The following is a 12,200-nucleotide window of genomic DNA, read 5'->3' as shown; positions in this document are numbered from 1 at the left end:
AAACCGCAAGGGGTACTTTTCAATAGTGCTGCAAGCACTGGTGGATCACAACGGACGTTTCACCAACATCAATGTGGAATGGCCGGGAAAGGTACATGACGCTCGCATCTTCAGGAACTCTGGTCTGTTTCAAAAGCTGCAGCAAGGGACTTTATTCCTAGACCAGAAAATAACCGTTGGGGATGGTGAAATGCCTATAGTTATCCTTGGGGACCCAGCCTACCCCTTAATGCCCTGGCTCATGAAGCCGTACACAGGCAGCCTGGACAGTAGTCAGGAGCTGTTCAACTACAGGCTGAGCAAGTGCAGAATGGTGGTAGAATGTGCATTTGGATGTTTAAAAGCGCGCTGGCGCAGTTTACTGACTCGTTTAGACCTCAGCGAAACCAATATTCCCACTGTTATTACTGCTTGCTTTGCGCTCCACAATATCTGTGAGAGTAAGGGGGAGACGTATATGGCGGGGTGGGAGGTTGAGGCAAATCACCTGGCCGCTGGTTACATGCAGCCAGACACCAGGGCGGTTAGAAGAGCACAGAAGGGTGCGGTGCACATCAGAGAAGCTTTGAAAACCCGTTTCATGACTGGCCAGGCTACGGTGTGAAAGTTCTTTTTGTTTCTCCTTGATGAAACCCCCCACCCCTTGGTTCACTCTACTTCCCTGTAAGCTAACCACCCTCCCCTCCTCCCTTCGATGACCACTTGCAGAGGCAATAAAGTCATTGTTGCTTCACATTCATGCATTCTTTATTAATTCATCACACAAATAGGGGGATAACTGCCAAGGTAGCCTGGGAGGGGTGGTGGAGGAGAGAAGCACCGGGAGGGGTGGTGGAGGAGGAAAGGACAAGGCCACACAGCACTTTAAAAGTTTAAAACTTTAAAACTTATTGATTGCCAGCCTTCTGTTGCTTGGGCAATCCTCTGAGGTGGAGTGGCTGGGTGGCTGGAGACCCTCCCACCGTGTTCTTGGGCGTCTGGGTGAGGAGGCTATGGAACTTGGGGAGGAGGGTGGTTGGTTACACAGGGGCTGTAGTGGCGGTCTGTGCTCTTGCTGCCTTTCCTGTAGCTCAACCATACGCTGGAGCGTATCAGTTTGATCCTCCATCAGCCTCAGCATTGAATCCTGCCTCCTCTCATCACGCTGCTGCCAGCTTTCAGCTTCAGCCCTCTTTTCAGCCCACCACTTAGTCTCCTCAGCCTGCCACCTCTCCTCCCGGTCATTTTGTGCTTTCCTGCACTCTGACATTGTCTGCCTCCACGCATTCGTCTGTGCTCTGTCAGTGTGGGAGGACAGCATGAGCTCAGAGAATGTTTCATCGCGAGTGCGTTTTTTTTGCCTTCTAATCTTCGCTAGCCTCTGGGAAGGAGAAGGTCCTGTGATCCTTGAAACACATGCAGCTGGTGGAGAAAAAAAAAGGGACAGTGGTATTTCAAAAGACACATTTTATAGAACAATGGGTACACTCTTTCACGGTAAACCTTGCTGTTAACATTACATACATCGCACATGTGCTTTCGTTCCAAGGTCGCATTTTGCCTCCCCCCACCACGTGGCTACCCCCTCAACCCTCCCCCCTCCCTGTGGCTAACAGCGGGGAACATTTCTGTTCAGCTACAGGCAAACAGCCCAGCAGGAATGGGCACCTCTGAATGTCCCCTTAAGAAAAGCACCCTATTTCAACCAGGTGACCATGAATGATATCACTCTCCTGAGGATAACACAGAGAGATAAAGAACGGATGTTGTTTGAACGCCAGCAAACATACACTGCAATGTTTTGTTCTACAATGATTCCCGAGTACGTGCTACTGGCCTGGTGTGGTAAAGTGTCCTACCATGGTGGACGGAATAAGGCTGCCCTCCCCAGAAACCTTTTGCAAAGGCTTTGGGAGTACATCCAGGAGAGTCACAAATGCCAGGGCAAATTAATCATTAAACATGCTTGCTTTTAAACCATGTATAGTATTTTAAAAGGTACACTCACCAGAGGTCCCTTCTCAACCTGGGGGGTCCGGGAGGCAACCTTGGGTGGGTTCGGGGGGTACTGGCTCCGGGTCCAGGGTGAGAAACAGTTTCTGGCTGTCGGGAAAACCGGTTTCTCCGCTTGCTTGCTGTGAGCTATCTACAACCTCGTCATCATCTTCCTCGTCCCCAAAACCTGATTCCGTGTTGCCTCCATCTCCATTGAAGGAGTCAAACAACACGGCTGGGGTAGTGGTGGCTGAACCCCCTAAAATGGCATGCAGCTCATCATAGAAGCGGCATGTTTTGGGCTCTGACCCGGAGCGGCCATTTGCCTCTCTGGTTTTCTGGTAGGCTTGCCTCAGCTCCTTAAGTTTCATGCAGCACTGCTTTGGGTCCCTGTTATGGCCTCTGTCCTTCATGCCCTGGGAGATTTTGATAAATGTTTTGGCATTTCGAAACTGGAACGGAGTTCTGATAGCACGGATTCCTCTCCCCATACAGCGATCAGATCCTGTACCTCCCGTTCGGTCCATGCTGGAGCTCTTTTGCGATTCTGGGACTCCATCATGGTCACCTCTGCTGATGAGCTCTGCATGGTCACTTCTGCTGATGAGCTCTGCACTCTCCTGCAGCTCGCCACGCTGGCCAAACAGAAAATTGAAATTCAAAAGTTCGCGGGTCTTTTCCTGTCTACCTGGCCAGTGCATCTGAGTTGAGAGTGCTGTCCAGAGCGGTCACAATGGAGCACTCTGGGATAGCTCCTGGAGGCCAATACCATCTAATTGCATCCACAATACCCCAAATTCGACCCAGCAAGGCCGATTTCAGCGCTAATCCCCTTGTCGGGGGGTGGAGTAAGGAAATCGATTTTAAGAGCCCTTTAAGTCGAAAAAAAGGGCTTTGTTGTGTGGATGGTGCAGGGTTAAATTGATTTAACGCTGCTAAATTTGACCTCAACTCCTAGTGTAGACCAGGGCTAACTCCCCGTCCCGCCTGCTCACCGGGACCCTCCCCCTCCCAGATCCTGTTTACTCTGCACAGACATCCTGATATTAACATGGATGCTCTCCGTGCAGGTTTGTTTTTCATGTTATTTCCCGTCCAAAAGACCATGCTATGACCTGCCTTGCACGTAGACTAAAAACCGAGGCTCTAACCGAGGCTATAGCATGTCCACACAGGCAAGAATAAACCATGTGTAACATCCTTTGGCTGCAGCTGTGTTCAGACATGCAGTGCACACAGGATATCTCTGTCTCTCACACACAGAAACACACGCCTTTTACTGAAAGCTGCCTCCTTCACCTCTAACTTCAGCCCTGTCTACACCCCCCAAATCAACCACATCTGGGCACTTGGCTCAAACACAGCCCCCAGCTCAGTGAGAGCCTGGGCATAGGTGGCAGTGTAGATGGGAGGGCTAAAGCTCGGTTGTGCAGTCTGAAGGCAGCTTGTGGAACTCATTGCCACAGGAGGTTGTGCTGGCAAACAGCAGAGCTGAACTTTGAAAAGGAGGCCACTTGGAACTGCAGCTCTGTAAGCGCTGATAGCGATGGGGTGCTCACCCTTTGTGCTTTGGGCCATAACTCAGTCACCTGTACAATCAGACAGGAATGTCTCTCCTCTCATGTACAGGGGTGATGGGATGTGTTTTCAGGCACTCATGGGCGTGGGCGGGGGGGGGGGGCGGTTATCCTCCTTTTAACCATCTGCAGGGCCAGATTAACACAGGGGCTTTAGGGGGTGCAGCCCAGGGCCTCGGGCTAAGGGGGGCCCCACAAAAAGAAATCCATATTTATATATAATTCAGTGGTCACCAACTCATTGATCACGATCGACTGGTCGATCCTGGAGCCTTTGCCAGTCGATTGTGATCTCCGGGCCGCTAACAGTCCAGCAGCGCAGCAGGGCTCAGGCAGACTGCCTGCTCATTGTGGCCCCACGCCACTCCCAGAAGTGGCCTGCTGCTGGCACATCTCTGCGGCCCCTGTCGGGGAGGTGGCTCCGCGCACTGCCCCTGCCCCCAGCACCATCCCTGCAGCTCCCATTGGCTGGGAATGGGAGCTGCAGGGGCGGTGCTTGCAGGCGTGGGCAGTGCACAGAGACACACTATCCTGCTTCCCCCAGGGGCATGCAGAGAGGTGCCAGCAGCTTCCGGAAGCGGCGTGGGGCTATGGCTGGCAGTCAGGCAGCCTGCCTGAGTCCTGCTGCACCACTGGCTGGGAGCCACCTGGGGTAAGTGCCCCCCGGATGGAGCCTGCACCCCTCACCCTCTTGGGGGGTGGGATAGCTCAGTGGTTTGAGCATTGGCCTGCTAAACCCAGCGTTGTGAGTTCAATCCTTGAGGGGGCCATTTAGGGATCTGGGGCAAAAATTGGGGATTGGTCCTGCTTTGAGCAGGGGGTTGGACTAGATGACCTCCTGAGGTCCCTTCCAACCCTGAGATTCAATGATTCTCTCCTCATCCCAACACTGCCCCAGCCTGGAGCCCTCTCCTGCACCCAAACCCCCTCCCAGAAAGAAACTAATATAACAGCGGTTCTAAGGTAAGAAGTAGGCTATTTTGAATTAACTTAACTATATTCGACATGTTTTAAGACTGAAATGTAACCGCAGAATGGCTTTATGTTAATTCAAAGGCAAGTTTAGGAAAGCATTAATAGCCTCGATGCCATAATTGTGATCATTTTGTTTTAAATTAGGAACAAGACTAGTATACAGGGGCCCCACAAAATCTAATAGCCCCGGGCCCACAGGAGAGTTAATCCAGCCCTGACCATCTGGTATTGGCCCCTGCAGGACATCCGACTGGATAGCATGTGACAGGATAGTGGCAAGTCTGTTTGTAAAACGGACTGTCCCAGGAAAACAATGTGGGCTGAGAATGCTTTGCTAGCCTATTGAGCTGCCCACCTATCCACAGGGTTGATCAGCTGACACAACGGAGATGGAGGGAGGTCTTGAGATTAAAGCACAGGACTGTGAGTCAGGGCTCCTGAGCTCTGGCCTTGGCTCTGTCACTGATTCGCTGTGTGACTGTAAATAAGGCCTTTAACCACTCTGTGCCTCCTCAGTTCCCCCATCCGCAAAATGGAACATAAGAATGGCATGGCAGGTCAGTCCATCTAGTTCAGTATCCTGTCTTCTGACAGTGGCATGAGCCACCTGCTTCGGAGGGAGCGAACAGAATAGGGCAATTATCAAGTGAGCCATCCCCTGCTATCCAGTCCCAGCATCTGGCAGTCAGAGGCTTAGGGACATGCAGGGCATGGGGTTGCATCCCTGACCATCTTGGCTAATAGTCATTGACAGACCTGTCCTCCATGAACTTATCTAATTCTGTTTTAAACCCAGTTATACTTTTGGCCTTCACAATATCCCCTGGCAATGAGTTTCACAGATTGACTATGCGCTGTGTGAAGTACTTTCTTATGTTTGTTTTAAACCTTCTGGCTATTATTGTTGTTCGGGGAACCTGTGATTCGTGTGTTATGTGAAGGAGTAAATAACATGTCATTATGCGTTTTCTCCACACTAGTCAGGGTTTATAGACCTCCAGCCGTCCTTTCTTAGTCATCGCTTTTCTAAGATGAAGAGTCCCAGTCTTTCTAAGCTCCCCTCATCTGGAAATTGTTCCAAACCCCTAATGTTTTATGTTGCCCTTCTCTGTGCTTTTTCCAATTCTAATAGATGTTTCGAAATGCGGTGACCAGAACTGCACGCAGTATTCACAATATGTACGTACCGTGGATTTATATAGTGTTGTTATGATATTTTCTGCCTTATTATCTGTCCCTTTCCTAATGGTTCCTAGCATTGTGTTTCCTTTTTTGACTGCTGCACATTGAGCAGTTGTTTTCAGAGAACTCTCCACAATGCTGTGGTGGATTATCCAATGGGCCCAGGAGGGAAAAACAGGGGCAGGGGGAAGGGGCAGAACAGGGGCAGGACCACAGGCAGAAGGGGTGGGGTGACCGTTCTGGCGCCAGTCCCCACTTGCTCTGGCCCAGGGCCCCAGGAGACCTTAATCCACCTCTGCCACAATAGCGCCAAGATTTCCTTCTTGACTGGTAACAGCTAATTTAATCTCCATCTTTTTGTATATATCTTTGGGATCAGTGTTCCCTCGAATTTTTTACGTTCATGTGCAGAATGAATTTTGTTATGTGCACCAGTATGGAGGTGATGTGTGGTGGGGGTGGGGCCAAGGGATTCGGGGTGTGGGAGGGGCTCAGACTGGGGTAGAGGGTTGGGACGCAGGGGGGTGAAGGCTCTGGCTGGGGGGTGCGGGCTCTGGGGTGAGGCTGGGGATGCGGGGTTCAGGGCATGGAAGGGGGCTTAGGACTGGGGCAGAGGGTTGGGTGCAGGGGTGTTCTGGGGTGGGACTGGGGCTGAGGGGTTTGGGGTGCAGGCTGCCCCAGGGCTGCAGCAGGGAGAGAGGACTCCCCCCCAGCCCTCTCTCCCCGCAGCAGCTCGGGGCTGGGGGAGAGACGCCTCTCCTGGGCCGCAGCAGTTCCGGCGAGGCTGGGCTGGGCTGGGCTTGGGGAGGGGCTAGCTCTCCCCGGCCACTGCAGCTCCGGTGCGGCTTACAGGGAACTTTGCTTGGGATCGTGTTTTCCATTGTTGCCCCCTTACTAACATTCAGTGGGGTGTTTTGGTTAGCTAGCTCCCAGTACTAAAAGGGGGAAGGGTCTACGGGAAACCAGGACCCTGAGACTGTTAGACCCCAGGAACAATGGGGAGAGGCCAATGCTCCAGGGCAGGCTAATCAGGGAGTCAGGAGGCCAGGGGGGTCCCGTCCTCCGTGTGAGCTGGACTTGCCTGGGTCAGACAGAGGGGGGCCGAGCTAAGGAGAAAGCAGGGGCCCGAGCTGAGCTGGGGAGCAGAGCTGGGCCAGATGCAGAGGGACCAGAAAAGGAGCCCAGAGAGAGCAGACCTGTCCTGGGAGCAGAGCTGCAGCGACCCGAGCCAGAGGGGCCAGAGCAGCAGCCCAGGAAGCAGGTCAGGGCTGGGAGCAGAGTCACAGAAGCAGCCTGCAGAGCAGACCCGTCCTGGGAGCAGAGCTGCAGCAACCAGAGCCAGAGGGGTGAGAAAAGCAGCCCAGGGAGCTGGAGGCAGAGCAGCAGCAGCAGTGCAGAGACCGAGTGGTGGAGCTGGGGCTGGAGCTGTCCGGAGCTGGGTGCGATGAGCAGCTGGGGAGAGCGAGGGGGACCCTGGGGGCCGGCCCAGCACAGGGAGACGCCTCAGCCAAGGGGCTCTGCAGGCCAGGCTCGGATCATAACCCCAACAGGGCGGGGGCGACACTGGGCAGAAGGGTCCTACCACTTAGAGCCTGAGAGCGTGCGGCCACCACCAGAGCGAGTGTCCAACCCTGCAGCACGGCCAGGGCCGGATAAGGAGCCTGGGACTTACACGGAACAGACTGTGAACTGCCCTGACGTTCCAGAGACCCTGTTTGTGATGTTCCCTGCCACAGAGCGGGGTGATGTGTTTCCTTTAACCTTTCCCACGTTTCCTTATTCTTTTTAAAATTAATTGTTGATTAAATAACTTGCATTTGCTTTAACTTGTATGTAATGGTCAGTGGGTCAGAGAAGTGCCCAGGGCAGAGAGAGTACCCCGGAGTGGGGACACCCTAGCCCCTGTCCTAGGTGACCACAGCAGGGTTGGGGGTCGAGCCCCCCGGAATCCTGGGCCCAGCCTTGTTGGGGTTACGAGGACTCTGCCAGACAGGAGAGTGGAAGGGGAGTCCTCAAGGGCAGGGAGGCCACTGGGTAAAGGAAGTGGGAGCGAGGACTCAGATCCTTTCGCTAGCCCACTTCACCGGGGTAGTGCAGAAGCCAGGACAGTTCCCCACAATAGCGGGACTATTCCCCTGCTTACACTTGCATTTATCAACATTGATTTTCAGCTGCCATTTTGTTGCCCAGTCACCCAGTCTTGTGAGATCCCTTTGTAGCTCTTCACAGTCTGCTCTGGACTTAACTGTCCTGAGTAATTTTGTATCATCTGTAAATTTTGCCACCTGATTGTTTACCTCTTTTCGTAGATCATTTATGAATATGTTGAACAGCACAGGTCCCAGTACAGATCCTTGGGGGACCCTGCTATTTACCTCTCTCCACTGTGAAAACGGACCATTTATTTCTACTCTTGGTATCCTGTCTTTCAACCTGCTACTGATCCCTGAGAGGACCTTCCCTCTTATCCCATGACTGCTTAGTTTGCTTAAGAGCCTTTGGTGAGGGACCTTGTCAAAGACTTTCTGAAAGTCCAAGTCCACTATATCCACTGGATCACCCTTGTCCACATGGTTGTTGACCCCCTCAAAGAATTGTAATAGATTGGTGAGGCAGGATTTCCCTTTACAAAAGCCACATTGACTCTTCCCCAAGCTATCATGTTCATCTGTGTGTCTGATAATTCTGTATTTTGCTCCAGTTTGCCTCATACTGAAGTCAGACTTACCAGCCTGTAATTGCTGGGATCGCCTCTGGAGCCTTTTTAAACAATTGGCTTTACATTACAGTCACCTGGCACAGAGGCTGATTTAAGCAACAGGTTACATACCACAGTTAATAGTTTCATCATTCTGAATTTCTTCAGAACTCTTGGGTGATTCACACCTGGTCCTGGTGACTTATCGCCATTTAGTTTATCAATTTGTTCCAAAACCTCCTCTATTGACTCCTCAATCTGGGACAGTTCCTCAGATTTGTCACCTAAAAAAGAATGGCTCAGGTGTGGGAATCTCCCTCTTCCTCTGCCGTGAAGACCGATGCAAAGAATTCCTTTAGCTTCTCCGCAACGGCCTTGTCTTCCTTCAGTGCTCCTTTAGCATCTCCATCGTCCAGTGGCCCCACTGGTGGTTTGGCAGCTTCCTGCTTTGCACGTACTTAAAAACATTTTTGTTGTTAATTTTTGTGTCTTTTGCTAGTTGTGCTTTACTTTTTGTTTTGTTTTGTTTTGTTTTTGGCCTGCCTAATTATACCAGTAAGCAGAGCCAGGATGAGCTCTACCCGGACATCTGGTGGCGAGTCGTGGTGGGTTGTGGAAAAGAATTTCAGGGGCTGACCTCATTGGCACCCACCCCCTGCCTCGACAGTCACTTTGGCTGCTGTAGGAGCCCCAGTTTCTCTGTTATTGGGGCAGGAATAAACTGTTATGAATCCTGTTGGTGGTGGTTCCCCAACATAATGCCACGTGGTTTCTCTCTGTTATTAAAAGTCTTTTTGCTACACTCAGACTCTGTGCTTGCGAGAGGGGAAGTATTGCCTCTGGGAGGCGCCCAGTGGGGGTGGTATATATTTGTCCCAGGTCACTGGGTGGGGGCTCGAGCCGGTTTTGCATTGTGTTATTGGAATGGAACCCCTAGATCCTGAACCCGGCCCTTGTTGCTGCCAACTCTGACGGGCAGAAGGGTTACAGACTTTTACACTTGACTTGCAGAGTTTATGCTTCTTTCCATTTTCCTCAGTAGCACTGGGCTTCCAATTTTGAAAGGATGCCTTTTTGCCTCAAACTGCTTCTTTTACTCTATTGTTCAGCCATGGTGACATTTTTTGGTCCTCTTATTGGTTTTTTTTTTATTTGGGGTATACATTTAGTTTGAGCCCCTATTATGGTGTTTTTAATTAGTTTCCATGCAGCTTGCAGGCATTTCACTCTTGTGACTGTTCCTTTTAATATCCGTTTAACTTGCTTCTTCGTTTTGGCGCTGGTTACGTTTTTGAAGTTAAATGCTCCTGTGATGGGTTTTCTCAGTACTTTCCCCCTTACAAGGGTGTTAAATTTAATTACATTATGGTCACTGTCTTATGCACCGCTTAGGACTAAATCAAGAATCTCCCCAGGTGGGTTCTGGGACTAGCTGCTCCAAGAAGCTGTTATTAACAGTGTCTAGAAATTTATCTCTGCACCCTGTCCTGTGGTGACATGTACCCAGTCAGTATGGGGATAGATGAAATCCCCCATTATTACTGGGCTTTCTGTTTCTGTAGCCTCTCTAATCTCCCTGAGCCTGTCACAGTCACACTCACCCTCCTCGTCAGGGGGTCGGTAATACATTCCTACTGCTCTACTTTTATTATTCACACATGGAATTTCTATCCACAGAGATTCTCTGGTACCATCTGATTCATTTAAGATTTTCACTATATTTGACTCTGTGCTTTCTTTCACATACAGTGCCACTCGCCCACCAACACAGCTACTCGGTCATTCCTGTATATTTCGTCCCCAGGTATTATAGTGTCCCGATTAGCATCGTTCCACCAATTTTCTGTGATGCCTCCTAAATCAGTAGCCTCATTTAATACCAGGTGCTCAAGTTCAGCCATTTTAATATTTAGACTTCTAGCATCTGTGTATAAACACTTATAACATTTGTCGCTATTTAGTTGGCTTCCTTCATGTGATGTAATTGAATGGGACTCTTTTTCATTTGACTGTTTCTCTGCAGTTCCTACGTGCACTTTACCAATCTCTATCCCCTCCTCTCTGTTAGGATATAGAGAATCCCCTTTAATAAATCCTCCCCTAAGGGATGTCTCTGAACCGTTGCTCCTCCGCATCTCTCAGCTTTCTCCCTCCTCAATGAACTTTTGAATTTTCTATGCCAGCAATCTGGTTCTGTTTTGGCTTCGGAGGAGCCCATCCTTCCTGTACAGGCTCCTCTTTCCCCACATGTTTCCCCAGGTCCTAACAAACCTAAACCCTCCTCCCAGCACCATCGTCTCATCCCCGCATTGGGGCCCTGGAGTTCTGTCTGTCTTACTGGCCCTGTGCTATTTCAGAGAATGCTCCCAGGGAGGGTTTGGACTCGAATCTCTGACTTAGCAGCCTAAATTTGGCCTCCAGGACCTCCCTCCTGCCTTTCCCTATGTCACTGGTACCTACATGTACCACGACCACTGGCTCCTCCCCAGCACTGCCCAGATGTTTGTCTAGATGGCTCGAGAGATCCACAACATTCGCACCCAGCAGGCAATTCACCGCGTGGTTCTCCCGGTCACCACAACCCAACTCTCTATACTTCTAATAACCAACCCCCCATTACTGTCTCCTGTCTCTTCCTAACAACAGGGTCCCCTCCCCTGGAGGGGTGTCCTCCATGCGAGAGGATACCACGACGTCTTCTGGAAAGAGGGTCCCAACTACAGGACTCAGTTTCCATCTGTTCTCCTTCCCCGAGACTTTCACCCTCCCCAGTAGCACAGAAGCTGCCAGACTGGGGCTGGGCCCGCTCTGCTGTGTCCCAGAAAGCCTGGTCTGTGTCCCTGGCTGTCTCCCTTAGCTCCTCCAGTTCATTCACTCTGGTCTCCAGAGCCCAGGAGCTGTTTGTGCTGAATACACACATACTCCACCTGCCTGTAAGGCAGGCAATCTTACATGCTGCATTCAGGCTTAATTAGTTCATATTTGTAAAGCTCTTTGAGCCTATCAGGTGGAAAGTCCTTCAGACGTGCAACATATGGTAAAGCGCCCAACAGTGCGTGTATGCACCACTGCTTTCCGTTGTGTGGAATCAGAACAGCTCAGATGCATGTCATAGGCCCTATACCACTAACAGAGATTCTCCTTTAGCTCAAATGGCTGTGACTCCTAATCTGGGTTCTCTTGCCAGCTGCTATAGTGAAGCTCAAAATAGCCACACATTACCAGGTTTTTTTATATTAGTTTACCTGTGTTCTGCCAGGTAGACTTCTTGGAGGCTCTGCAGGGCAGCTGACTGAGCCACTGAGTCATTGAGCAAACAATTCCCATTACCACCAGGTCTTATGACTTTTGCAGAAACTCCCCCATGGTTACCAAAGAAGTTCGTCAAGCTCTTGCATCAGCCAGCTCAAAGTTTCCGTCGGTCATGTGAGGAAGGCTCTTGAATCAGTGAACCTAGAAGGAAGTGAAAACAAAACAGTGCTCTGACAAATATAGCTTCTAGGAAACAAAACTAAAGAGAAATTAGAGAGAAACTTCCCTTGGCCTGCAGAATGCAAAGCTGTTAATTTAAAGCACTTTATAAACAATTAACTAAGGCCATGTCTACCCTATGGGTGTACAGTGGCATAACCCCATTGTGTAGAGTCTAGATGCAGCCCACAGTGAAGGAAGGGGTTTTTCTGATTTTGTAGGAACTCCACCTCCCCAAGTGATGGTAGCTGGATTGATGGACGCATTCCTCCATTGACCTAGCTGTATGTCAGCATAGCTACAGCGTTCGGGGTGGATTTTTC

The 12,200-nt window shown here is 50.7% G+C and overlaps 1 long non-coding RNA gene across 1 annotated transcript; it reads right to left on the bottom strand.

The window, feature by feature from the left end:
* Positions 1–794: 794 nt before the first annotated feature.
* On the bottom strand, positions 795–11,828 carry LOC141977805 (uncharacterized). Its single transcript, XR_012636286.1, has 3 exons — positions 11,652–11,828; positions 1,988–2,609; positions 795–1,401 (listed from the first exon to the last, which is right to left on the bottom strand). It is a non-coding gene; the product is annotated as an uncharacterized LOC141977805 (long non-coding RNA).
* Positions 11,829–12,200: the final 372 nt, after the last annotated feature.

Source organism: Natator depressus, chromosome 25 (assembly GCF_965152275.1).
Source record: "Natator depressus isolate rNatDep1 chromosome 25, rNatDep2.hap1, whole genome shotgun sequence".
NCBI lineage: Eukaryota > Metazoa > Chordata > Testudines > Cheloniidae > Natator > Natator depressus.
This window is presented reverse-complemented; position numbering and strand designations above follow the sequence as displayed.